At 40.1% G+C, this 26,926-nt stretch overlaps 1 protein-coding gene across 4 annotated transcripts in view; it reads right to left on the bottom strand.

The window, feature by feature from the left end:
* TAB3 (TGF-beta activated kinase 1 (MAP3K7) binding protein 3) overlaps positions 1–26,033 on the bottom strand; it is a 91,907-nt gene extending 65,874 nt beyond the window's left edge. For 2 of the 4 annotated variants that reach the window (XM_047715522.1, XM_047715525.1), the window contains exon 1: positions 25,521–26,032. The gene's annotated coding sequence lies outside the window, so the exon portion shown is untranslated. Of the gene's footprint in view, positions 1–25,520 lie in introns of all 4 variants that reach the window. The other 2 variants (XM_047715527.1, XM_047715521.1) reach the window with 2 other exon arrangements.
* Between the last annotated feature and the right edge of the window lie 893 nt (positions 26,034–26,926).

The raw sequence follows: 26,926 nt of genomic DNA, 5'->3' as shown, positions 1-26,926 counted from the left end.
AGTTCTTGAAAGAAAATGGAGTAATACTGAATGAGGCCACATCCTCATACCCTTAAACATGGAGTAAATGAACACTATGTAACTGAATATACTCCAAGTAAACAAGAACATTTGACATTCACAGACCTAATAAAAGATAACTGTTCAAGGTTACCCTAACAAGAGCATTGAAAGTGAGATGTGAGCACCATGCAGAAGCACCATACTTCTGGTGAAGCAGTGACACTATTGCTGCAAAAAAGGTCCAAGGGAGAACAGCTTTTTGTTCTCCCTAAGGTTCATATGATCAGAGCAAACAAGATTTTTACTAGGATCTTAATCAAGAGTGATTAGAGAAGCAAGAAAAAAAGCCTTACAGAAGATGTCCAGTAAGGGAGTTACAGAGTTTGATTTTTACCATAAGAATAATAAGGATGGCAAATGTGTTAGAAAAGAAGAAAGGTATCTCTCAGAAGTGGAAAAACAGAAGCATGTCTAAAGAGAGGGAAAAGGACTGACTATACACATGGGGATGAGAAAAGACGAGTAACAAAAGCAAGCTTTCCAACAGGGCAGAAGAGTTGGCAAATTCCAGAGCTAGTGGAACCATGTTCTAGAAATGGCAGGGGGCGGGGCAGGGGTGGGGGAGTCAGTGAGGCTCGGATATGAAGGCATAATCTCCCAATTGTCTCAATCCTTAGGACATGAATTATGAAGTCATTCTACCATTTAGTTTACAGAAAGAAAAAAGCATTAACACGACAAAACTGGGCAATCAGTGAGTATCTATAGGCAAGTTTTAACGGGTCACAAGAGATGAAAAAAAATGCCCTAGTGGTCACAGGCAAAGGACATATGCCCTTAACCAGGTATAAGGCAACAGACAAGTCACTTAATTTCTCTTAGGCCCTGTTTCCTAACCCTTTGTGTAATATACATAACTATCACCACCTCACCAGGCTATTATGAAAACTACACAAAGAAGGAAAATGGTCCTCACTTGCATAACTATATTAATTTATGAGGCTGTTTGAGATCTCTCACAGGACAGCAAAAAGGCATCTCTGCAGAATGGCATCTTTCTTTCTATTTTCAAAAGGACAGATATATATCATACCTACAAAGAGATAAACTAAGAAAGATGTAATGATGATAAAAGTATAGCTAGGAAAGCATTCTTTTCCACGACATAAAAAAAAAAATAGTTGATACTGCACATCCCATTTTCAAGAGCAATTAAGAGGGATTCACGTTCTGAGACTCATTCCAGACACTATTTTTAGCTGAAACTTAAATACAACAAATGTGTCCATTGTCAAGGTCTAGAACTGCCCAACATTGAAGAGACTTAAAACACTGAGTATTCTGGTAAAAGTTTCTTTATAATTTATACACACACACACACACACACAGAGAACATAACCTTTTAATACAAATGTACAAAATTATCCAAGTGAGTATAATTACATAAAACAAAACTTAAAAGAGAACTAGGGGCTGAGTCTGAACTCTTAGAGAAACATAACAAAACCATATTCTGTCATAAAGAGCCAACAGAAGGACCTCCTCTCTTGGTTATGGCACATTACGTGACTTAAACCAATCTTCATGCTGAAGACATGTAAACAGAACGGCACAAAATAGAAGAAATGACTCTTACAGGGGCACCTGGGTGGCTCAGTCAGTTAGGCATCCGCGTTTGGCCCAGGTCATGATCCCAGGGTCCTGGGATTGAGCCCCATATCTGGCTCCCTCCTCAGCGGAGAGTCTGCTTCTCCCTCTCCCACTGCCTCTTCCTGCCTCTCATGTGTTCTCTTTCTCTCACACACAAATAAATACATAAAATCTTAAAAAAAAAAAAAGAATGAGGGCGCCTGGGTGGCTCAGTGGGTTAAGCCGCTGCCTTCGGCTCAGGTCATGATCTCAGGGTCCTGGGATCGAGTCCCACATCGGGCTCTCTGCTCAGCAGGGAGCTTGCTTCCCTCTCTCTCTCTCTGCCTGCCTCTCTGTCTACTCGTGATCTCTATCAAATAAATAAATAAAATCTTTAAAAAAAAAAAGAATGAGTTTTGTAAAAGATTGAACCAACAGGACTTGTGGTTGTGGACTGATTAAAGGATCAGAAGATTCTAAGAAGTTACCCAACAACTCAGAGGAAACTGAGGTTAAACTGTATCTGACAGCCTGACAGGCTGAGAAGGACAGAAGGAAAATCCTCTTCTCCCACCTTCAGGTCAGGAAACTGAAGAGCAGTACCATATCATAAGGGTGAACAAGAAATGAATCAATCCATACACTGAATGGAATTTGGCCCTGAGTCAACTGGTTGGCTGAGAAAAAGTCTTAAAAGTTGAGATGAGACTAAGTAATCCTGGATTCTCTCAAGCAGATGTCACAAAAATATGGGGCACCTGGGTGGCTCAAGTGGTTAAGCATCTAACTCTTGATTTTGGCTCAGATCATGCTCTCAGGGTTGTAAGATCCAGCCCTCTGTGGGGCTCTGCACATGTAGAGCCTACTTATGATTCTCTCCCTCTGCTCCTTCTCTCTCTCTCTCCCAAAAAAAAAAAAAAAAAAACCCAGATGCCACAAAAAATAAATCCTTTCTGGAAGACATCCTTGGTCTCAAATAATTTCTAAAATGATCTTTCAAATCCAGTGCCCAGCATACAGTTGAGAACTAGACACTTGAGACAAGAGATAAAGATCAAATGCCATAGAAATAGCAAACAAAACAACAAAAAGTGACTCAGAGGGACTCCAAATATTGGAATTACCAAATAGAGATTTTTAAATTACAACTTGAACCCATCAATGAACTAAAATACTGTAAAAATTGACATAGAAGATTTTTAAAAGAAAAAGTAATTGTGATACTGAAAAATGCAAAACCAAAATTAAGAATTCAATAAACAGGTTTAACAGCCGGTGGGATAGTAAATCAAAAGACAGATTAGGAAGAAAAAAAGCTTATAGTAGAAGGTCTACCATACAATGTAGTTAATTGGAATCCCAGGAGAAAAAAACAGTATGGGGCAAAAGCAATATATGAATAGCTGAAATTTTCCAAAAATGATAGATGATGTCAGACCACAAACTAAAGATTCTCAATGAGAACACCGGGGGCTTCAGTCAGGTAAGCATCTGGGTTCCGCTCAGATCATGATCCTGGGGTTCTGGGATCAAGCCCCATGTCAGGCTCCCTGTTAGGCAGGGAGTCTGCTTCTCCCTCTCCCTCTGTACCTCCACATGCTCCTGCACTTCCTCACTCTCTCTCTCTCTCTCTCAAATAAATAAGACCTTCTAAAAAATTCTCAATGACAAGCTCACAATCAACAAAGAAAAACTTAAATGCATGAGGGGGGAGGAGATTACTTTCAAAGAAGCAACACTTCAGATAGCTTAATTTGTAACAACAAACATGGAAGCTAAAACAATCTCTGAGGAGCAGAAAGAAAAACAACTGCCAACCTAGTATTTCACTGCAGAGAAAATATCCATCGAGAACGGAAATGAAATATATTTTCAGACAAGTAAAAACAGAATTCACTTCCAGCAAACCCAAAAAAATCATAAAGCAAAAGAAAACTGATCCAAATTGAAAGGTCAGAGATGCAGAAAAGAATGAAAACCATGAAAGTTTAAGTAAGCAGTTTAAAACCTAACAAAACACTGTATAAAATATTGTCTTGTGGAATTTAAGATACACGCAGAAACTTATCTCTGAACTAAGTTATATATATTAAATATGTATACCTTTTATTAAAAAATATATACAGAAAGTGAAATTACAGGACAAAAACATGTATGTCAGGAGGTGGTTAAATGGAACTAAGGAGTTTTAATATTCTTGCTTCAACCAAGAGGAAAGTAAAAGTATCACTTAACACTAAACTTTGATAAGTGAAATATACATGCTGTAAGCCCTGGGTAATCACAAAAAGAATTAAAGTGAATAGGTGATATCTGAACCAATAATGGAAAAAGTAATATAAAAGATAATCAAACTAAAGGAAGAGACAAAGAAAATACCTAACAGGTGAAACAGAAATGTGACGCTGGAAGTAATCCCAAAATACCAGTAATCATATTAAATGTGAATCAATTAAATGTTCTCCAAAAAATTAAAGATTATCAGATTGGATTTAAAAAAAAAAAAAAAAACCTAGAGGGGCGCCTGGGTGGCTCAGTGGGTTAAGCTTCTGCCTTTGGCTTGGGTCATGATGTCAGGGTCCTGGGATGGAGCCCCGCATCAGGCTCTCTGCTCAGAGGGGAGACTGCTTCCCCCTCTCTCTCTGCCTGCCTCTCTGACTACTTGTGATCCCTCTCTGTCAAATAAATAGTCTTTAAAAATTAAAAAAAAAACAACCCTACAAATAGACGTTGCTTTCAAGAGACCCATCCAAAACATAATACAAAAAGATTAAAAGTAGGGGCACCTGGGTGGCTCAGTTGGTTAAGAGTCTGCCTTTGGCTCGGGTCATGATCCCAGGGTCCTGGGATCAAGCACAGCATCCGGCTCCCTGCTCAGCAAGAAGCCTGCTTCTCCCTCTCCATCTGCCACTCCCCCTGCTTGTGCACATGCTCACTGTCTCTGTCTCTGTCTCTCTCTCTCTTTCTCTCTGTCAAATGGATAAATAAAATCTCTTTAAAAAAAAAAATTAAAAGGATAAAAAAATACATCATGCAAACATTAACCAAAGTAAAGATGCAATACCTAAATTAGTTTCAGACAAAACAGACATCAAAGAAAAATCATCACCAGACTTAAAAGAGTCACTTCAAAAACAATAAAACGTTTAACTCACCACAACAATATAACTAACTAAATTTGTATGCAACTAGTAACATGGCCTCAAATTATATACATAGGTAAAGTGGATACAATTACTAGGAGAAACAGACACAGGTCAGTATCACAGTGGCAGTTTTAAAAATTGCTCTCCCAGTCCCTGGGTGGCTCAGCTGGTTAAGCGTCTACCTACAGCTCAGGTAATGATCCCAGGGTCCTAGGATCAAGCCCCACCTTGGGCTCTCTGCTGGGTAGGGAGCCTGCTTCTCCCTCTCCCTCTGCCACTCTCCCAGCTTGTTCTCTTTATCAAATAAATAAAATCTTTATATAAAAAAAGATCTCTCTCGGTAGTTAAAAGAGTAAGATGACAAAAAATCTGTAATAATACTGATACAACACAGTTAACAAACTTCACCAATGGGCACACACAGAACACTGAATCCAAGACCTACAGAACATACACTTGCCAAGCACTTTCATTACAGAAAATGACCGCAGGTTGACCATAAAGTAAATCTAAAGAATCTTGAAGTCACTCAAAGGAAGTTCTCTAAGAAAAATGTGATAAAGGCAGAAACCAATTACAAAATACACATACTTAGAAAATTCTCTTATTACTAGAACTTAAGAAATACAATTTTATTAAAAAACCCACGGATCAAAGAAGACATAACAATGGAAATCAGAAAATGATATGAAATAATGAAAATATTACCCCCCAAAATTATGGGATTTGTGTAAATACTTGAAAGTGAAATGATAATTTTTTGTTTTAAGTTTTTATTATGTTCAGTTAGCCACCATATAGTACATCATTAGTTTTTGAAAGATAGTGTTCAACAAATTCATTAGTTGCATATAACAACACCCAGTGCTCACCACAACACGTGCACTCCTTAATACCCATCACCCGGTTACCCCATCCCCCTAACCCCCCTTTCTGTAACACTCAGTTTGTTTCCAGGAGTCCAGAGTCTCTTACAGTTTGTCTCCCTTGAAATGACAGTTTTAAATCCATGTGTTAGGAAGGATAGAAGGTTGCAAATTTATACCTAACTACCCCTGTTAAGAAGTTAGAATAAGAAAAGCAAAGTAAATTCTAAATAAGTAAAAGGAAATAATGAACATAAAAGCAGATAATAACAAGACAGAAAAACACCCCAAATGGGTGTTTTGTTGTTGTTGCTGTTTTTTAAAAATTACTCTAATTGCTAAACCTCCACAGAAATTATTTTATTTTATTTTATTTTGAAAGAGAGAGAGAGAGCACAGAAGAATGCCACGGAAATTATTTTTTTTAAAAGATTTTATTTATTTATTTCTCAGAGATCACAAGTAGGCAAAGAGGCAGGTAGAGAGAGAGAGGAGAAAGCAGGCTCCCCGTGGAGCAGAGAGCCTGATGTGGGGCTCGATCCCAGGACTCTGGGATCATGACCTGAGCCGAAGGCAGAGGCTTTAAACCACTGAGCCACCCAGGCGCCCCCGGAAATTATTTTTAAAAGGGGGGGGGGAGATACATATATCCAGTAACAAATGAAAAAGGCCCAAGAGAAATAAAAATAGACATCCGCATGAAAAGTTGTACATGAATGATTAAGGTAGCTTTATCCACGGTAGCCAGAAAATAAAAATCACCCAAATGTCCGTCAATTGATAAATGAATAAATAAAATGATATATCCATAAAATGTAGTATTTTCTGGCAATAAAATATAAAAAACTGATAAATGTTACAATACAAGTAAACCTTAACATTATGAAAAGTGAAAGAAGCCATTCACAAAAGACCAAATATCATATGATTCCATTTATATGAAAATTGCAGAATAAACAACTCTGTAAGGGGAAAAAGGACTTGGGATTACCTAAGGCTGATGAAGAGGGAAGAGAGTTTGGGAGATAATGGGGAGTGACTGCTAATGGGAGCAGGATTTCTTTCTGGGGTGATGAAAATGTTCTAAAATTGATTATGATGATGGTGGACAACTCTATGAATGTATTAAAAACCACTAAATTGAGTGGCACCTGGGTGGCTCAGTCAGCTAAGCATCTGCCTTCAGCTCACATCATGATCCCAGGGTCCTGGGATGGAGCCCCTTGTTGGGCTCTCTGCTCAGCCGGAGCCTTGTTCCTCCTGCTTGTGCCCGCTCTCTCTTTCTGTCAAATTAAAAAAAAAATTAAATTGTACACTCAAAGCTATTTAAAAAAGGAACAGAAGGGAGGACTATCACTAAGAAATCTATACACATTAAATGACAAAAAAGTGTAACTGTAATGCCAATACATTTGAAACTTCAGACGAAACAAAGTTTTACAAATATATGCTTTACCAAATGGTCATGAGAAAAAATAAAGACACATATTTAGCATCTTCTCCCAACTACAATAGTATGAAACTGAAATCAATTAAAAGAAGAAAAACAGAAAATTCACAAATATGTGGAGATTAAGCAACATGCTACCAAACGTCAAATGGGTCAACAAAGAAATTAAAAAGAGAAATCAAGAAGTACATTAAGACAGGAATCTACACATTTCATGCAATCCCTACCATAATACCAACAGGGTTTTTTTTCCACAGACTAGAACAATCCTAAAATTTGTATAGAACCACGAAGGACCTCCAATAGCCAAAACAATCTTGAAAAAGAAAAGCAAGGGGGCACCTGGGTGGCTCAGTGGGTTAAGCCGCTGCCTTCGGCTCAGGTCATGATCTCAGGGTCCTGGGATCGAGTCCCGCATCGGGCTCTCTGCTCGGCAGGGAGCTTGCTTCCCTCTCTCTCTCTCTGCCTGCCTCTCTGTCTACTTGTGATCTCTCTCTGTCATATAAATAAATAAAATCTTTAAAAAAAAAAAAAAAAGAAAAGCAAAGTTGGAGACATCACAATTCCAGACTTCAAGTTATATTACAAAGGTACAGTAATCAAAACAGTATGGTACTGACACAAAAACAGACCGGTCCATAGATCCATGTCACAGAATGGAAAACCCAGAGATGAACTCCCAATTATATGGTCAATTAACCTTCAACAAATCAAGAAAGAATATCAAATGGGAAAGACAGTCTCTTCAACAAATGTTCTTGGGAAAACTGGATGGCGACATGCAAAAGAAGGAAAGTGGACAACTTTCTTACACCATACACGCAAATAAACTCAAAATGGATATAAGACCTCAATGTAACACTTGAAACCATAAAAATCCTAGAAGAGAACACAGGCAGTAACTTCTTTGACATCAGCTATAGCAACTTCTTTCTAGTTATGTCACCAGAGGCAAGGGAAACAAAAGCAAAAATAAACTACTGGGACTACATCAAAATAAAAGCTTGGAAGTAATCCCAAAATACCAGTAATAAATAAATAAAAATAAATAAATAAAAAGCTTTTGCACAGTGAAGGAAACAATAAAACAAAAAGGTGACCTATGGAATGGGAGAAGATTTTGCAAATAACATCTGATGAAGAGTTAGTATCCAAAATATATAAAGTACTTATCAAACTCAACCCCCCAAAATTGAATAATCCAGTTAAAAAACGGGCAGAAGACATGAATAGACAGTTCGCCGAAGAAGACGTCCAGACAGCCAACAGACACATGAAAAGATGCTCTACATCACTCATCATCAGGGAAATGCAATTCAAAACTGCAATGAGCGATCATTGCATACCTGTCAGAATGGCTGAAATCAACACAGGAAAACAGCAGGTGCTGGTGAGGCTGTTAAAAAAAAGGGAAACTGTCAAGATGCCTGAGTGGCTCAGTCGTTGAGCATCTGCCTTCAGCTCTGGTCATGATCCCAGGGTCCTGGGATCGAGCTCTGAGTCGGGCTCCCTGCTCAGCAGGGAGTCTGCTTCTCCCTCTCCCATTCCCCCTGCTTGTGTTCCCTCTCTTGCTGTGTCTCTGTCAGATAAATAAATAAAATCTTTAATAAAAAGAGGGGGGAACAGTCTTACACCATTGGTGGGAATGCAAACTGGTGCAGCCACTCTGGAAACCAGTATAGAGGTTCCTAGAATATATAATGAAATACTACTCAGCCATAAAAAAGAATGAAATACCGCCATTTGCAATGATGTGAATGAAGCTAGAGAATATTATGCTAAGCAAAAAAAGTCAGAGAAAGATAAATGATATAATTTCACTCAAGTGGAATTTAAGAAACAAAACAAATGAGCAAAGGAAAAAAAATAGAGGCAAACCAAGAAACAGAATCTTAACTACAAAGAACAAATTGATGGTTACCAGAGGGGAGGGGTGGGGGGTGAAACAGGTGAAGGGGATTGAGAAGTGCACCTATGATGAGCACCAAGTGATGGATGCAAGTGCTTCATCACTGTATTGTACACCTGAAACTACTATTACATTGTAAGTTAACTAACTGGAATTAAAAACTATTTTTTAAAGATTTTATTTATTTATTTGACAGAGAGAGAGAGACAATGTGAGAGGGAACACAAGCAGGGAGAGCAGGAGAACAAGAAGCAGCCTCCCCACTGAGCAGGGAGCCCGACAGGGGACTTGATTGCAACCTGACACAGGGCTCGATCCCAGGACCCTGGGATCATGACCTGAGCCAAAGGCAGACACTTAACAACTGAGCCACCCAGGCACCCCTTAAATAAAAACTTTAAAGAAATACCTTGAGGGGTGCCTGGGTGGCTCAGTGGGTTAAGCCTCTGCCTTCAGCTCAGGTCATGATCTCAGGGTCCTGGGATCAATCCCTGCATCAGGCTCTCTGCTCAGCAGGGAGCTTGCTTCTCCCTCTCTCTCTGCCTACCTCTTTGCCTACTTGTGATCTCTCTCTCTGTCAAATAAATAAATAAAATCTTTAAAAATGTTTTTAAAAATTTTAAAAATAAATAAAAGAAATACCTTGAGTCAAATGAAAATGTAAATATGCCAAGATTTATGCAATGCAGAAAAAGCAGTTCTAACAGAAAAGTTCAAAGCAACAAATGCCTATATAAAAAGGCAAGAAAGATCTCAAACCACTTAACATTACACCCCAAGGAACTGAGATGGGGAGGAAGCCTAGAGTTCGTAAACTGAAGGAAATGACAAAGAACGGAATAGAAATAAGTGAAATAAAGATGAAAAAGACAACAGAAAAGATCAATAAAATGAAGAGCTAGTTATCTGAAAAGATAACAAAATTGAGAACTTTTAGCTACACTCAACAAGAAAAAAAGAGGGCTCAAATACATAAAAACAGAATCAAAGAGGATGCAAGAGATCCCACATAAATACAAAGGATCGGTTGTGGGGGGTGCCTGGGTGGCTCAGTGGATTAAAGCCTCTGCCTTCAGCTCAGGTCATGATCCCAGGGTCCTGGGATCAAGCCCCACATGCGGCTCTCTGCTTGGCGGGGGAGCCTGCTTCCTCCTCTCTCTCTGCCTGCCTCTCTGCCTACTTGTGATCTCTGTCTGTCAAATAAATAAATAATACAAAGGATCATAAGAGATCACAATAAACAATTATATGTAAACTGAAAAACCTGGAAGAAATGAATTAATTCCTAGAAACATACAACCTTCCAAGACTAAATTATTGCAGAATAGAGTATGTGAATAGAACAATTACTAGTGTAACACCTGGGTGGCTCAGCTGGTTAAGTGGCTGCCTTTGGCTCTGGTCATGATCCCAGGGTCCTGGGATCAAGTCCTACATCTGCCTCCTTGCTCAATGGGGAGCCTGCTTCTCCCTCTGCTTGCAGCTTCCCCTGCTTGTGCATGCACGTGCACTCTCTCCCTCTTGAACAAAGAAATTAATAAAATCTTTTTTTTTTAAAGATTTTATTTATTTGCCAGAGAGAGAGAGATCACAAGCAGGCAGAGAGGCAGGCAGAGAGAGAGAGAGAGAGGAGGAAGCAGGCTCCCTGCTGAGCAGAGAGCTGGATGTAGGGCTCGATCCCAGGACCCTGGGATCATGACCTGAGCCGAAGGCAGAGGCTTTAACCCACTGAGCCACCCAGGTGCCCCAAAGAAATAAATAAGATCTTAAAAAAAAAGAACTATTACTAGTAAGGAGATTGCATCAATAATCAAATACCTTCCAATGAGCAAAACACCAGGACAGGCAGTGACACTAGTGAATTCTACTAAACATTCAAACAAGAGTATCAATCATTCTCAAATTCTTCCCAAAAAAATGGAAGAGAAGGGAACACTTACAAACTCATTTTACAAGACCAGCATTACTCTGATACCAAAACTAAACAAGGGCACCACAATCAAAGAAAATTATAGGCCAGTATCACTGATGAACGTAGATGCAAAATCCTCAAAAAAATAGTAACAAACCAAGTTCAACAATACATTAAAAGAATCATACACCAGAATCGAGTGAGATTTATTCCAGAGATACAAGCATGCAAATCAATGTTACAGACCACATTAACAAAATAAAGGATAAAAATCATATGATCATCTCAATAGATGCAAAAAAAATCAGTTATCTTTTTATGATAAAACATCTGAACAAAGTTAGGTATAGAGGAAACATAACTCAATATAATAAAGACCATCTATAACAAGCTCTCACATAACAGCACACTCCAACAGTAAAAAGCTGAAAGCATTTCCTCTAAGATCAGGAACAAACACAAGGATGCCCACAATCTCACCACTTTGATTCAACATAGTACTGGAAATCTCAGCAGACCAATTAAGCAAGAAAAAGAAGTAGGCATTCAAATTGGTAAGGGAAAAGTAAAACTCTTACTATCTGCAAATGACATGATATTATGTAATGGGATTAAGACAGTGATGAAAGAAATTGAAGACACAAATAAATGGTAAGAAATACCATGCTCGGGGCGCCTGGGTGGCTCAGTGGGTTAGGCCGCTGCCTTCAGCTCAGGTCATGATCTCAGGGTCCTGGGATCGAGTCCCGCGTCGGGCTCTCTGCTCAGCAGGGAGCCTGCTTCCCTCCCTCTCTCTCTCTCTCTCTCTCTCTCTGCCTGCCTCTCTGTCTACTTGTGATCTCTCTCTGTCAAATAAATAAATAAAATCTTTAAAAAAAAAAAAGAAAAAAAAAAGAAATACCATGCTCATGGATTGGAAGAACTAATATTGTTAAAATATTCATAACCACCCAAAGCAATCCACAGAGTCAATACAATCCCTACCAAAATACCAGTGATGGTTTGGTATTTCACATAAACAATACTAAAATGTGTAGGATTGACCTCCAAAAGACCCTAAAAAATGGCCAAAGCAATCTTAAGAAAAAAACAGGGATGAAGGCATCATACTCGCTGATTTCAAGCTGTCTTACAAAGCTATCTATAGCCATTAAAAGAGTATGGTATTGGCATAGAAACAAACACACAGACCAAGAGAACAGGACAGACAGCCCAGAAATACATTCAAGCTTATACAGTCAATCAATTTATGACAAAGAAGCCAAAAACATACAGTGAGGAAAGCAGAGTCTCTTCAATAAAGTCTGTCAGGAAAACTGAAGAGCTACTTGGAAAAGAATGAAACTGGATCATGATCTTACCCCATACCCAAAAATTAAGTCAAAATGGATTAAACACTTGAATGTTTAAGACATGAAACCATACAACTATAAGAGAACACAGGCTATAACAAGCTTGACATCGGTCTTGGTGAAGATTTTTCTCGATCTGACTCCAAAACCAAAGGCAACAAAAGCAAAACAAACAAGTGGGACTACATCAAACTAAAGGCTCTGCACAGCAAAGGAAATCATCAACAAACTTGAAAAGGCAACCTACTGAATGGGAGAAATATCTGCAAATCATATCTCTGGTAAGTAGTTAATATCCAAAATATATAAAGAACTCATACAACTCAATAGCAACAAACAAACAAACAAAAAACCACAAACCCAAACAACCCAATTTATAAATGGGCAGAAGTTCTGAATAGGCACTTTTCTAAGCAAGGCATGCAGAAGGCCTACAGCTGCATGAAAAGATGCTCAACATCATTAATGATCAGGGAAATACAAATCAAAAGCACAAGGAGGCGGCACCTGTGTGGCTCAGGTCATGATCCCGGTCCTGGGATCCAGCCCCACATCAGAGCAGGGAGCCTGCTTCTCCCTCTGGCTCTGCCTCTCCTCCTGCATGTGTACTAACACAGGCACTCTGTCAAATAAATAAATCTTTTTTTAAAGATTTTTTAAATTTATGACAGAGAGAGATAGCGAGAGAGGGAACACAAGCTGGGAGTGGCAGGCAGAGGGGGAAGCAGGATCCCCGCTAAACAGGGAGCCTGATATGGGGCTTAATTCCAGGACCCTGGGATCATGGCCAGAGCTGAAGGCAGATGCTTAATGAATGAGCCACCCAGGCACCCCTCAAATAAATAAAATCTTAAAAAAAAAAACGTATAACAAGAGGCTCCAGGTTGGCTCAGTTGGTAGAGCATGCAACTCTCAATGTCAGGGTCGTGAATTTGAGCCCCACATTGGGTGTAGAGCTTACTTTTTTAAAAAAGTGAAAAAAAAACACCCCACAATGAGCTATTATCTCACACCTGTCAGAATGGTTAATACCAAGAAACAAAAAATAACAAGTGCTGGTGAGGATGTGGAGAAAAAGGAACCCTTGTCCACTGTTGGTAGGAATGCAAATGGAGCCACCTCCATGGAAAACAGTAAGGAAGTTTCTCAACAGATTAAAAAAGAACTACCATATGATCCAGCAATTCCACTTCTGGGTATTTACCCAAAACAACCCCCAAAACACTAACTCCCATATTCACTGCAGCATTATTTATAATAAAAAAGACAAATACTGGGTGCCCGGGTGGCTCAGTGGGTTAAGCCGCTGCCTTCGGCTCAGGTCATGATCTCGGGGTCCTGGGATCGAGTCCCGCATCGGGCTCTCTGCTCGGCAGGGAGCCTGCTTCCCTCTCTCTCTCTTTCTCTCTCTGCCTGCCTCTCCGTCTACTTGTGATCTCTCTGTCAAATAAATAAATAAAATCTTAAAAAAAAGACAAATACCGTATGATCTCATTTATATGTAGAATCCCCCCCCCAAAAAAAAAGCTCATAGATACAGAGAACAGACTAGATTAGTGGCTGCCAAAGGCAGCAAGTAATGATGGGCAAAATGGATGAAGGAGGTCAAAAAGGATCAACTTCCAATTATAAAGTAAGTCCTGGGGATGTAATGTATATCATGGTGACTATAGTTAATAATAGAGTATTGCACACTTGAAAGCTTCTAAGACAGTAAATCTTAAAAGTCTTCATCAAAAGAAAAAAAACTGGGGTAGTAACTATGTATGGTGAAAGATGTTAGCTAGACCTATTGTGGTCATCATCTTGCAATACATACAAATATGGAATCACTGTGTTGTAAGGCTGATACAATGTTATATGTTACAATGTTTGTACTTCAATTAAAAAAAAGAAACAAACCTGAAGTATACTACTATTCTTACTTTAAAACTTGAATCTGTAATTAAAACCTTTCTTGCCTGGGACAACTGGGTGGCTCAGTGGGTTAAGCCGCTGCCTTCAGCTCAGGTCATGGTCTCAGGGTCCTGGGATTGAGCCCCACATTGGGCTCTCTGCTCAGCAGGGAGCCTGCTTCCCCACCCCCACCTGCCTCTCTGCCTACTTGTGATCTCTGTCAAATAAATAAATAAAATATTTTTTAAAAATAAAAAAATAAAAGCTTTCCTGCAAAGAAAACTCTAGGTCTAAATGGCTTCAGGGCTCAATTCTGTCATACCTTTAAAAAAGAAGTAAAACCAATCTTAACACACTCTCTTCCAGAGAATAGAAAGAGCAGGTATATTCCTTAACTCATTTTACAAGACCACCAAAACCTGACAAGGGCAGTACAAGGAAACAAAATTAGATGCCAACTTCACAAAGACCCAGGGGCGCCTGGGTGGCTCAGTGGGTTAAGCCGCTGCCTTCGGCTCAGGTCATGATCCCAGGTCCTGGGTTCGAGCCCCACATCGGGCTTTCTGCTCAGCAGGGAGCCTGCTTCCTCCTCTCTCTCTGCCTGCCTCTCTGCCTACCTGTGATTTCTCTCTGTCAAATAAATAAATAAAATCTTAAAAAAAAAAAAAAGAACAAAGACCCAAAATTCCTCAGGAAAATGTGATGCTAACTGTAACTAACTGGGTTTATTCCATGGAAAGTTGATTTATCATTAGGAAATCAATAGATATAATCTGATTTAAGGAGCAAATTCATAATTCCTTTTTAACAATAAATATTTGATAAAAATCCAGTATCACTCATGAATAAGCCCTTAGCAAACTAAGAAGAGAATAAAGTTCCTTTATTTGAAGGTAATTGGGAAAAAATTAAAGCAAATACATATTTAATGAAGAAATATTGAAAGTTTCCCATTTGCAAAAAGGAACAAGACAATGGTACCCTGTATTTCCACTTCTATTCAATAATATAATCTTAGTACTAGTCAGCACTAAGAAACAAAAGTAGAGCAATTTGAAAGGAAGAAACAAAACACCTGAAGATAAATTACTAAAGTAATAAGCATTTAGCACAATTGTTACATATAAGGTTGATATAAAAGTCAACCGTATTTTGATAAGCAACAAAATGATCTCTTTAAAAACTACAATATCAAAAAATATCAAATATCTAGGAATAAAAATCTTTTTTTAAAATTTCTTTTCAGCATAACAGAATTCATTGTTTATGCACCACACTCAGTGCTCCATGCAATACAAGCCCTCCATAATACCCACCACCTGGCTCCCCCAACCTCTCACCCCCCCACCCCTTCAAAACCCTCATATTGTTTTTCAGAGTCCATAGTCTCTCACGGTTCATCTCCCCTTCCAATTTCCCTCAACTCCCTTCTCCTCTCCATCTCCCTATGTCCTCCGTGTTATTTGTTATGCTCCACAAATAAGTGAAACCATATGATAATTGACTCTCTCTGCTTGACTTGTTTCACTCAGCATAATCTCTTCCAGTCCTGTCCATGTTGCTACAAAAGTTGGGTATTCATCCTTTCTGATGGAGGCATAATACTCCATAATGTATATGGACCACATCTTCCTTATCCATTCGTCTGTTGAAGGGCATCTTGGTTCTTTCCACAGTTTGGCGCCCGTGGCCATTGCTGCGATGAACATTGGGGTACAGATGGCCCTTCTTTTCACTACATCGGTATCTTTGGGGTAAATACCCAGTAGTGCAACTGCAGAGTCATAGGGAAGCTCTATTTTTAATTTCTTAAGGAATCTCCACACTGTTCTCCAAAGTGGCTGCACCAACTTGCATAAGAATAAAAATCTTGAAGATCTCTCTGAAGAAAATTACAAACATTACTGAGAGAAATTAAAGAGGGCCTAAATAAACAGAGCCGATCATGATCATGAATTAGAAAATAAAAAGATAAAGATGTCAATTCTAAATTGTTCTACAGATTTCACAGAAATCCAATTTCCAAATACAACAGATTTTTTTGTGTGCATACATGTGATGTGTGGAAAGTGACAAGATATTAAAACACATTATATATGTGCAAAGGGCCAAAAATACCCAAGATGCTCGGAAAAGACAAGCAGGTGGAAGAACTTGTTCTAATGATCATCAAGACTTAGAATAAAGTTTTAGTGAAGAACACAGTGTGGTATCAGTACAGTGAGCAATGGTACAGAATAGACAGCTGTGAAACAGAACCACAAACATAGGGATATTTGATTTCCAACAAAAGTAGGAAAAACACTGTGCTGGGACAATTAAGTAGCCATGTAGAAAACAATGATATTGGGGCACCGAGGTGGCTCAGTGGGTTAAGCCTCTGCCTTGGGCTCAGGTCATGATCTTAGGGTCCTGGGATCGAGCCCCGCATTGGGCTCTCTGCTCAGTGGGGAGCCTGCTTCCCCTCTCTCTCTGCCTACTTGTGATCTCTCTCTGTCAAATAAATAAATAAAAACTTTAAATAAAGAAAACAACGATATTGTCCCCTTTCTCACACAATGCACAATAATCAATTTCAGGTACAAAGCCAAAGTAATATAGCTTCTGGAAGATGAATGAGAATATCTTCAAGACCTTGAGATAGGGAAAGATATTTTTAAACTGAACCTGGTATCTAATTTAAATACAAAGGAAACTATTTCTAAATTAGACTTTAAAAAATTTTGATTTATCAAAAGACACACCAAAAATGAAAAAACATGCTCATGAAACCAGCAAGGGCTCATTTCTAGCACATAATAAAGAACTTCTACAAATCAGCAAGTCAAAACAGTCAACGAAGTACAAGACACATTCTTGAAAGAATTCAGCCCAAAATAGTTAAAAAACACAAACTTCAGCCACCTGGAAAATTTAGTTGTAAATACTGACACTTTCCCTGAGATTTAAAGTATGATTTTACTATTTATTAACATTTAAAAAAATGTTTCAGATGTCCAGTTCTCTCTTCTTTCTCCAGTGGGAACTCCTCAAGAAATACTTATTGAAAAGTCTTGTTTAAGAAATCTTTGCCTACTCCAAGGTTAGAAACACATTCTCCAAAAACTGAGACCTACCTACATATCCATCAATAACAGAATAATAGTGATATAGCCACACAAAGGAATATACCCTAATGAGAAGAAACAGCCTACAATTATACACAATATATAAATAAATCTCATTCAGAATGTCACCCAAGACTACAGGAGGATCACATTTACATAAACACAAAAGTAGAAAAACCATGTGATGTTAAATGTCAGGAAAATGGTGAAGGAGATGAAGAGGTACAAACTTCCAGTTATTTTTTTAAAAAAAGGGAAATGGGGGGATGGGTACGGTAGTAAATGATCAGAAAGGCACAAAAAGGGGTTTCTAAGTGGCTGGTAATGTTCACTTTCTTGATCTGGGTGCTGGCACAAAAGTGTGTTCAGTTGTGAAAATTCACTGAGCTGTTTACTACTGATGTATGCTTTCTGCATATTTAATAAAATTTTAATAAATTCTTTTTTAAGTATGAAGGAGTACTTATTGTTCAAAATTTGTTAGGGAATAGGAGAGCAAAAAAAGTTTGATTGGTTCAGGTCAAATCACAGAAATCAAGTAACTAACTAAAACTTAAAAAGCAGGTATTAGACGACATGCTAACTACCAAAAAAAAAAAAGAAAAGAAAAGAAAAAATTCATAGAGGTGCCAAACCAACTAGAAACTCTCAAACTTACAGTAAAATTGGTCTGAAACTATTCAAACCCAAAAAGGTAAACTGATTTATATTAGATCTAATGACTAGTATTGATTCATAAAACTCTAACACAAGCCACTTGATCTTATGTTTTTATTAAGTAACAAGGTCTTTCAAATCTACGAAGTGAACTAATAGATTAACATATCTAGTCAAATATCCTAATTTTATAAGGAATCCAAGGTCTTCTGAATTGGCTGATTTGTCCAAGGTCATAAGCAACTCTCCATAAATAGAAACAAAATTATTTAGTCAAATTCATCACTTTTCCAATTTTCTTTAAGTTCTAGAGGATTCCCACCCAGCAAGAGAATCTGTCTACTGGCAGTGACTCTCAGTACATGCTATATTCAATTGAAACATTTTCATCCAAGTGTTACCAAGTCAAAATTAATTTCTTTGCCAACCATGACTAATAGCCAAAAGCTATTTCTGGAGCAGAAAAGATAAAGACTTTCTAAAAGTATAGTTCATGATGAGCAACCTAACAGATCACGTTCTGTTTACACTAAATGATGACTCTGACAACAAACTTAAAGCATGTGTGGTAATTTACAATGACAATGGCACCTATAGCATATGGTAACCCCGAAAAAGACCAAAAAAAAATCATGACCACAACCTGAAATCAGTCCATAGTAAAAAAAAAAAAAAAAAAAAAAAAAAACTCAATTAATGACAATAAAATCATAGTACTAACATAATATTAATTTCTTATTAAATCAGTAGGTTCAAAAAAATTAATTTCTCCAATCATTCCAGTTAGCTTCTACATCTAATATGAAGAAAGTATGCTTTCTATGTTACTTTAACATTTTTATTTCTCTTTTAAGGTTTTATTTATAGGAGGGAGAGAAAGCATGAGTGGGGAGGAGGGGCAGAGGCAGCTCAGGAGCCCCACGTGGGACTCGATCCCAGGACCCTGTGATCATGACTTGAACTGAAGGCAGACTCTTAACAGACTGAGCCACCCAGGTGCCCCAACTTTAACATTTTTAAAAGGAAAAATGACTTGTCATTCTGAAGCTAACTCCATCAAAAGTATACAGTACATAAAACAACCCATTTAATCCTGTGAAACATTTTTACAATATAAAAATGCTTTACTCTCCATTGCATCCCCACAGCATTCTTTCTATCAGAGGACTCTCATTTTTTAAAGATTTTATTTATTTGAGGGGGGAGGAGGAGGGGGGGGGAGGGAGAGAGAGAGAGAGAGCGCGCACGCGCGCGAACAGTCATGAGAAGCAGAGGGAGAGGGGCAACCAGACTTCCAGTGGAGCATGGAGCCTGCGGAGCATGGAGCCTGTTGCCGGGCTGTAGGGCTTAATCGAATGAGCCCCAGGGAGAGGGGGGTATTCTAGCTGTCCTAATGGTAACACTTAATAATAAATATGTGTATAATGTTACTTACGCACTCAACTACGGGCTTGCTGCTGTTTTAAGTGCTTTACATATATTAACACATTCAACCCTCCCAAGAACCTATAAGGTAGGCAGTACAGTACTAATATCTGCATTTTACAGATAAGTTCTGTAAGTGATGGAACGGAGATCTGAGGACAACCACCATACTAAACAGCCTTTTGAGGATCCACACCAGGAAAAAACGTCTGCTTTCTAGAGACCAGGTCTCACTACTCATCCTGTCCTCAGCATCCACTTAGAGAACAAGCTCTCTGCCCAAGACCTGGGAGTCCTTACTAGGATTGTGAAGGAATGTGCCTCCCCATTCCATCGTCAAGATTGTGTTCATAATCTTGCAGTACCTGAGGCACTCAGTGCATATTCTTGTTGAGACACTGTTATACATACATGTTAGTTTATATAGCACTATCAGTCTTCAAATTCAGTTACGTGGGACTGGCTTGGGAATCTGAAGGTCATATGTGACATTATTTCTATGGGAAAATGGTGGTGAATTTCAAAAGGAAAGTCTTACAGGGTCCCTGGGTGGCTCAGTTGATTGAAAACTGACTTCGGCTCAGGTCGTGATCCTGAAACCCCAGGATCGAGTCCCTCATCGGGCTCCCTGCTCACTGGGGAGTCTGCTTCTCCCTCTGACCCTCCCCCTTCTTCTGCTCTCTCTCTCTCATTCTCTCTCTCAAATAAATAAATAAAATCTTCAAAAAAAAAAAGAAAGTCTTACAAATGGACCACTTAAAAATTGAGGCTCCCTCTACACAGAATTCGGCCTTATAGACGCCAAGATAACTAAACAAATTTAAATAAAAGACACCGCAATTACTCACATAATCCAGTTTTGCTCATATATCAAAGTGGCACAGTTTCTTATAATAGGAATGGTGTTACTGAAAAAAATTATCTTAATATTTTATGTATTTCCTGCACTACAACCCATTTTGGATGTATCCAACAGTTAATACACTGCTCTCCCTGGCCCCCCATAAGCTTTACATGAAAAATTACTACGAAATAAACAATGTTATCTTTCTCTCACAGTCTCTCTCTCTCTCTCTCTCTCTCACACACACACACACACACACACACACACACACACATACCCAGAACAGAAGGGGTGTCATCTGAGAATGTAGTAATAGCATAAGTAACAATAATGATGACAACATAATAAAATTTTAAAAACTAACTCTTTTTGAGCATTTACCATCACTAGTTATGTTCTAAAAATATACTATACATCTTCTGGCTCACTTAATCCTAACAAAAATCCTGTGAGTTAAGTATTACACTACCCCAATTTCAAAAATGAGGAAACAGGTCAGTGATTAAGCAACTTGCCCAAGATCACAGAGCTAGTGTCAAAAGTAAGATTTGAACATTTAAGCATTTTTACCCTGAGAAATATTTTTAACCATTGCACTCTGTGTATCATTAAATAATTTGGCAAACTCTTAAAATAAATAAAGGGTGCTTACTCTACTTTTGAAACAAGAGTGATTTGGAGACAAAAAAAAGAGAGAGAGACCCATCTTGCCTTTTATTAAGAATCTATCTTTCCACCAAGTAAAGACTGAGCACATTTACAGAGAATAAATTTAAAATGTATTTTGCTTGAAATCCCTCACTTAACATGTTTGAACACTACTAACAGTAGTAAAGGCATGTAGCTTCAACAACAGACTAATAAAACTTTTTCAAAATCTTCAACATAAACACATTGTCGCTGTTTACCATTAAAGTAAACTAGGATAAAGTAACTGCTAGAGTTCAAATACCCTTGAAAAGTTTCAAAACAGTAACAAGAAATAGTGGGAACAAGATATTCTTTTTATGACAAAATAAAACTCTGTTCTTTCCACAACACTGTAACAAGTGCTTTAAGGACAAATATTAACCTGAGACAGACGGAAGAACAACATTTCAAAACATGTGCCTAAATTCAGAAATTCTTCCCTGACAATCTAAAAAGGCTATCAGTTTATCTCCCAAAAGAGCCACCTGATCCACATAACATATCTAATTTTGGACAGCTAAAAGGTGTGCTCCATACCATCTCACTGAGTAATTAACAAAAAGCATGCAACTCCCAACAACTTCTGGAGCACAGGCTGATTTTTTTTTAAATCATCTATTTGAAGCTCAGAACTTGCCTTCCCAGCAAACAAAGGTCTATGTGGCAGGCTTCCAAAGGAGTCCACAAAAGCTAAAACACCCATAAGGTTACAGAAGTATAACAAATTCCAAACCTGCATGGGCAATGTTTCTATGGGAAAACTCATCTAGCAATCAACCTAGAATAAATCCAAGTACCCCTGCCCCACTGAGCCCTGGAGTAGAACTGTTCCCTCCCCTAGGACCACAGGCCTAGGATTCCACGACTGAGGCCGAGCAGGAGAAACCGCAGGAAAGACGGCATTTGGTACTGCATGAGGCTTCAGAGTTAGGACAAAAAGGCAGAGCAGCAGTGGGAGGAGACCCTGGGATAAGGCAGGCAAGACCTATTTGGGAGAGAAGGATGAAAGGCGGGATGGCAGCTGAAAGGAGCTGCGGAAAGGTGTAGGGGTCAGGGTGGGCTCCAGGAAAGGAGAAGGGAGCAGGGCCTGCTACTGGAGCAGAAAGATTTTTACAAACTTTCCTCCTGAATGCTTAGGAGAGGGGAGGAAAAGAAAAAGAAACCGTGGCAAGGATCTTAACACAGCCTCTCTCACTCTGGCTACTCTCATTCTCCTTTTCAATAAAGAGAGAAGTGGGTGAAGCGATCTTGTCCAGATCCTTCTTGATCTCCTAGAGCACAGGGTCTCGGAGAACGGGAGAATGGGAACGGACTTAAGAGGAGTATTGTTTCCCCTCCCAGTCAGCATCCACTCTGCTAAAGACTTCGGTGTCAGTTCGAACTAAGGGAAGTAAGGGCTCCAGGTACGAGCAGGAACAACCCATGGGAGAAAGGGAGGAAGGAACCTAAGGAAATTTGAAGCAGGAAGTGGGACGGTGGAGGGCCAGACAAATAAGTCAATAGAACTGCCAACAATTTAAACTATAATAACTGTTCTTAAGTTAGTTAATTTAGGATTAACTCATCTTGACAGTTACCAGTATTTCCTCAGGTCCATTTCACTTTTAAACAAATGAGTATTTGTGGCCACGGCAATATATTGAGGTTTATTACGTGGAAGATATGAAAACATACATCTAAATACATGTGAGATAATTTCCCGCTGCCTTTTCTTTATACAGTGGCAATATAAATCATTTCAGAAAGGCTTTTTTTATTTACAGAGTGAGCACTCAGTTACATTATCATCTGTCAATTTTTTTCACCCCAATAGCCCAAATATCATGAGTTATTACCTTCACAAAGAACGATATTTAACTCTTTCTTGGAAGTATAATTATAATGAAAAACTTGCTCACTGAGACCAAACACTGCCTGTCAGGCCTCCAAGTTAGTATTTCAAGCAAAGTTCCAAACTCAAACACACACAAATGCATCTGAGGAGTACAGGACATCTTTTACCTCCAGCCCCTAAGGCCCAGGTTTCCATAAGACATAGCTACTTAACCAAGGGCCCCCGCAAACAATTTACAGCTTAAAAGATGGCACAGTAAATCCCAAATTCCCTAATAACGTTTCCACAACTCACAGCCAGGGATAATTAATTCAACAGGTAAACCTAACCAAACATCAAGCTAGAGGATGAGTGCCAGACACTTAGCATCCATTTTTTCCCCTATTATTTAAGCTACTACTCTTCCAGTGCAACTCTCTCCTCAGCAGAGATAATGGCCAGGAGGCAAGCTCAGCAACACATCAAAGACACAAGAGCAGAGACCATTAAGGGACAACAGTGTCTATCAGCCATGCGCTGGCAAGATTTTCCTGCTGTTTTCACTGACATATCCCACACTGCCTGGGAACCTGGAAGATCTTTTACTCCAAGCCCCACAGATTATGCTGGATCCCGGAATAGCTGCCGTATTTTCTGCAAACGATAAAGTGGATCCATAAACCTCTGTACTAAATTAAAGAGAAGAAAAACAGCATCTGTTATCAAGTACTCCACTTGTTGGAGAAAGTGGGGGGTGGGTGAGTAGGTGGGTGGGTATGTGTGTATACCTCCAAGCTATGATAAAGCAAATTCAGACCCTTAGAAATAGCTGCTATTTTATTTTAGTAATATAATTTGAAAACTATTCAGGACCAAAATAAACAAAATATCTAATCTCTGAATTACCCTGGGCATGCTGAAACTGGAGGCAAAGTTACTGAAAACATCTGAATTTCACATAGGTCACTACAGGCTGCTAAGAATCCTTACTAATCAGCAGACTTCTGTTAAAATGTTACCTCTAGCTAGAAAATGAACACATGAGAAAGAAAAGAAAAACCTTAAGATTATCTTCAACCAAGAACACTGAAATCTTTCAAGATTACCAAAAGAACTGAAAGGTTTCTTTGTAACAAAGATTTTCATTTTCTGAAATTTTTATCAGTACACACACTTATGCAGAATATAGTAGAAAAAGCACATATTCTAAAATCAGACACACATGAGTTTGGGTTCTAGCTCTGCAATTTACCAGCTATATAAACTCCTCAGGAAAATTACTTACGAATACAGGAGGTTAGTGTGGTTATCTGTACAGCAGGAATAAAATTACCCGCACAAGGATTATGGGGATTAAATTAAAGGACTATGAGGGTTAAATGCAAACATACATAACCCACCAAAACCAGTGACTGAACATACACAATGCTAGCTCCCTTCGCTCCAACACAAACTGTACAGAATTTGCTAATGAAAAATCTATATAATTGAGAAGATTGTGTCAAATCCACACATGGAATAAAATTCAGAGTGAAAGAACATAGGTTCTGTTCAATTTAAAGATGAAAGTCATATATTTAATATTTATCTTCACTAAAGTCTTTCCTTTGATTAAACCAGTCACAAGCGAACGAAGAGGGGGGTAGGGTAGGTTGAAAAACTTCATAGGACACAAGGCTTTAAAGTATGTATGTGCATTTGCTCGCACTCTTGACACCATCACAAAATTTACTATGAGGGATGATGCCCTTTAAAACACGGTAAAAAACCAAACTCTCACCTCGAAAACCTTTTCTTTTGATCGAAATATTTCTTCCTTCTTACAAATGTTCTGATATACGACTGGAAAACATTTACAAGGAAAAGGAAAAAAATCCCTTCACTCTTCCAAAATGAAAAAGTGAGCAAAAGAAGCTACGTTTGTCAAATTGTTCTTCTTTCCCACATTTTTTCTTTTACAAACCAAAAATAAACACATCAGATGCCGAAATTATTGTCAAATTGACAAATGTCACTGAAGAACACATGGAATTGACATGCCCTGTCTGGACCAAAGGTGACAAGTGTCCTTAAGCAATTTAAATAAATTACGTTTCACTAAGGACAAAAATGCTTTTGTCCTTACTTTGACTTTATATGCACCCTACTTTATATATAACCCACCTTGTACCCCTCTCCCATCCCCCCAAATCCTGTTTTTATGCACTTTAATGAGCTGGCACACAGTACTAAACTACACAACTCCAACTGGGAATAACTCTAATCTGTCACTGGACCTCAGAGGACTGCTTGTGTGATCTTTGTTAAAGAACGGAGACAATGTTTTCGCCTTACTCCACACCCGCCACCAATTTACAAACCCCTTATAGAACAATTACTATTACTACTAACCTTCCCCCGCATATCTCAACACCATTAACAGACCGAACCTTGATGCTGATTAGCCCTCATCCCCAAACGCCTTGCTGGGGGCTTGAAGCCCTCCACCGAGGTTCACTCTCCGCAATGTCCAGGGTGCGGCGAGGAAGGACATCATCCCCTCACCCCCGTTCTAGGGGAGAGGGCCAACCGAGGCCCCCGGCCACTCCCTCTCTACTCGGCCTCCCGGGGCGTCTGGGGCGGGCGCGCCAGGCCCTGCGCAGACCTCCAGCAGTCCCGCAGTTCCTAGTGTCCGCCGCAACCCCAGGCCGAGCCGAGCCCCCAGGACCCCCGCAGTAGCGCGCACGCCCACCGCCCTGGCGCTGGGTCACCGAGACGACCCCGGCGCCACCCCCGACGCCCAGAATCGGGCAGGTGCCGGGCCCTCCTCAGAGACACTCACCCGGCAGCCGCTGCTCCCGGTCTGCCGATGCCGCTGCCTCACCTTCTCTCCCGCCGCTTGCTCCCGCGGGGGGGTCCGGGCCGGCGCCGCTTCCCCGCCCGACCCCCCTCGGGTGCGCGCCGCACGGGGACCGGATCCGGTGAGAGGAGGAGGAGCCGCAGCCGCCGCCGCCACCGCCGCCGCTGCTGCTGCTGCTGCCGCCGCCGCCGCCGCCCCCTTTCCTTTTCTCCCTCCTCCCTCAATGCGTCCCTCCCACCGAGGCCCGCCTCGTATTTCCTGGATCCGGTCTCGGCTGGAGCTTGGCAAGCGAACCGACGGCTTCAGGACTCCGTCGGGCGCCGTCGCTCGCCAGACACAAAGATGGCGCCGCCGGAGACAGCCAAAGGCGATGTCGCGAAACTTCCCCCTCCCTAGCTCCTCTACACACACACACCCCACCGTAACTAGAAGGCGGGGGCCAACTGGGAAAGTGGTCAATTAGGGCAGCCTTAGCTGGCGGGAGCAAACGCTCCCGCAAAGTGAAAATGGGTTGTACCAATTACAGCGGAAGTTATTGCGCTTGCGCAGGGGCAGGGATTGACGCATGCCCAGAACGGCTCCTGAAGTGAGACCCAGTTCTCCGTGTTTTACCAGTTTCCTTCTAGAGGCGCGGGGCGGGGAAGGAGTGGGCGGAGGAACCAGAACTGAAACCCGGGAAAGGGTTGGGCAGGCCTGGTTGAGAAAAGAGGGGCGTGCCCTAAGGCTGGGTCATCCCTCTAAAGCCTGAACTGCCAATTTGGCGTCCTCGGGAGTCCTCTAACCCTATCCTCCTCCCTCTCTCCCTCCCAGTCACGGAGTATTCTTTGCAAAGTCTCAGCTGTCCTTTCATCCTGCTGGCGATTCGCTTTTTTTTATTGAGAGCTTGCTGACTGCTCGGAGCTGGGCTTGTTGCTGGGAGCCACAGCCCTCCTGTTTCTCACATCACCATCTAAGTTTCTCTTTCATTTTGGCGCTACGTGAGCTTTCCAAATCGCATACTATTAACAGCTTCCGTTCCTGTTTTATTTTCCTTACTGGAAAAATGCAGTGAATTTATTCATTCATTGAAGCGTGTGTTGTTCAGAGTTTCCTGTGGTACTAAGGAAAGGTACATGTGCTCTGTCCTCAAGTGGGTATGGGCCTGGGATGGCTATGGCGGAGAAAAAAAAAACGATGGCAGTTGAGCAGAGTAAATTCTATAACGAAAATAAGTGCAGAGAGGAGTAGCAGGTGCTGGGAAAGGACTGTCATGAAACATGCCAAAGAGAAGATTCTTTTTAAAGATTTTATTTATTTGACACAGAGAGAGATCGTAAGTAGGGAGAGAGGCAGGCGGGGCGGGGCGGGGGGGGGGGGGGCAAGCAGGATCCCTGCTGAGCAGAGAGAGC

The sequence above is a fragment of the Lutra lutra genome, chromosome X (assembly GCF_902655055.1).
Source record: "Lutra lutra chromosome X, mLutLut1.2, whole genome shotgun sequence".
NCBI lineage: Eukaryota > Metazoa > Chordata > Mammalia > Carnivora > Mustelidae > Lutra > Lutra lutra.
The sequence above is the reverse complement of the archived record's forward strand: the minus strand, read 5'-3'. Positions and strand labels throughout refer to the sequence as shown.